Source organism: Penaeus japonicus, unplaced genomic scaffold, assembly GCF_977035675.1.
Source record: "Penaeus japonicus unplaced genomic scaffold, GWHDUDI00000001_assembly GWHDUDI00000036, whole genome shotgun sequence".
In the NCBI taxonomy this organism is placed as follows: domain Eukaryota; kingdom Metazoa; phylum Arthropoda; class Malacostraca; order Decapoda; family Penaeidae; genus Penaeus; species Penaeus japonicus.
In genome coordinates this window covers 9731827-9734326 of record NW_028234438.1, presented here as the reverse complement: position 1 = coordinate 9734326, position 2500 = coordinate 9731827, and the positions used below count along the sequence as shown (strand labels likewise).

General features: G+C 29.5%; 1 protein-coding gene across 2 annotated transcripts in view; it reads right to left on the bottom strand.

Annotated features, from left to right (window-relative positions):
• E(Pc) (Enhancer of Polycomb) overlaps window positions 1–2500 on the bottom strand; it is a 31319-nt gene that overhangs the window by 27441 nt on the left and 1378 nt on the right. The gene's annotated exons all lie outside the window — the stretch shown is intronic.

Genomic DNA, 2500 nt, shown 5'->3' with positions numbered 1-2500 from the left:
GGTGATTAAATTTCCACTTCCTTGGTAATAAGGAGTAAATAAAATTCAATACACTATAATTAGCAGGAAGTAATAAACAAGTAGTAATTTCAAACTAAGAAAATGTAATTCATGCAAAACATAAGTCTACAAGTATCAAAGACAAAATAGGACTGGCTAAACCCTTCACCATAATAATTTCAGAGGCAAATAAACATTCAATGCCAAAATTAAGCAAAATGCCCACTTCACACAGCATCTGTTCTTTCCCAACCATTAAATCCTATGTAACATTTTGAAAAAAAAGTAAGACTAAAAAGCTGTAAAAGCAATAAACATACCAAAGAAAAAATAATTAATGAAAAAATAATTAAAATACCCACAAAGTCAATATTAATAATATCAATCTTTGTTGTATGAAGATTAGACCAAAGAATACAGCAAATATTAGCAATAATAAATATACTATTACTACTAATGAAAACAATAATAACAATAATTAAAATACCCACAAAGTCAACATTAATAATATCAATCTTTGTTGTATGATGATTAGACCAAAGAATACAGCAAATATTAGCAATAATAAATATACTATTACTACTAATGAAAACAATAATAACAATCACAATTACTTGTAAGAGCAGAAACATTCTTAATATAGGTAACAGCTGTAGCAGCAATATCAATATTAATAGCATAACTATCTTCAATGGCACTAGTAGCCTTCATATTTCTATGACATTAGTATTATCAGCTGTTTTAATAACAATAGTAGCAGTATTGACAATATTAACATCAGCCATAGTAATTGCTGCCAACAGTGACTGTACTAATGGCTGTAATATTAATAAAGGGCATTGTGAAAGTGAAAGTAATAACAAAAGTAACAAACATATTAGTGTGAGTCAGAGTCATATGAAAAGAACCATAAACAGTACTTAGAGTAATAGTAATGATAATAGTATCTGCAACAGTAAAATATCAACAGAAATGGGCATAGTTATGGTCACAGCAATATAATTAGCCATGGTAATAAACGTAGCCATAATATTGGTATTATATAATAATAATCAAAAGAGAAATAGTAATCATAGCAGCAATAATTATAGCCCTAGTCTGGTAGTGGCAATAGTGTTCATAATAGCAGAATTGGTAGCAGTAACCCCAATAACTATGGTTTAGCACTAGTAGTGGCCACTGTAGCAGTAATAAGGGTAGAATGTCATAGTAGTACCAGCATGGAGATAATGTATGCATATTGAAGGTAGAATAAGCATGGCTATCTGGGAGAGGATTGGAGGTACTTTGTTGGAAAATAATAAAATGTAAGTAAATAAAAAGTATCAGAAATATTTATAGTAATAGTAGCAATAGCCAGAGGGGTAAGAGCAGTACAAGAATAAGGAGAAGGAGGAGGAGGAGGAGTAGAAAGAAAAGGATGAAGAGGAAGACAAGGAGAAGGAGGAGGAGGAGGAGACAGAAGAAGAGGAATAAGAAGATGATGAAGCATCACGTTACATTACTGGCGATAGTAGATATATCAGTATTGTGAATAGCATTGATACTAACAAACAGTAATAACAAGAAGAATCATAATCAAAATAATGAAAATAATTATAAAATTAATAATAATAATAATTTTAATAAAAGTAATAATATTCATAGTCAACAACCACAACAGCAATTACAAGGTTAATAGTGATGATTACTTATAATATATATATATATATATATATATATATATATATATATATATATATATATATATATATATATATATATATATATATATATATATAGTCATATATAGTCATCAGCATTTGCCTTACAAAACATAAACAAATATATGTAACATCACTATTAGGCAAAATACACTTCTTTAGTTGAAGCTTTTTTTTTGTTTTGGGGCATGAATACAGATTCTTGGATAGGCCTACTGAGATAGGGCATGAGGATTAAGTGGCATCTTCAGTACCTAAATGATTAGGCAAAACCTTTATCTCTCCATAATCTCCGGACACGTTAATTTGATGAGAGAGGGAAGAAAAAGTCGCATACATGGATAATAAATAGAATATCTTTAGGGAGTTGCAATATTCCTTAGATTATTATTATTTGGTTTTATTACTGCTACACTTGGCATTAACTTCATACCATACCAAGGGATGCCATATTCTTTAGCAAAGGCCAATAAATCTCAACATATATTCTGGAAATAAAGAGATTGATATAGTTCTTTACTTTACAATAAATTGCAAAGGAGGTCTAAGAGCTATCTTGTCAGAATATCCTTGGTATACTGCTATACTTTAAGCCTCTTTGAGGCTATGGTACTTTCTCATGGGTAGATCCACAGATTGCAATGCAGTGATATATTTGAATTTGATAAGAATAAATTACAAATAACCAATATCTAGTCAAAGATAATCAAAGACGATAAGATCGACCATACAAAAACAACAACTACTTCAACTGGCAACGGAAACAAACATTATTAAAAATACATAAAAAATCAACT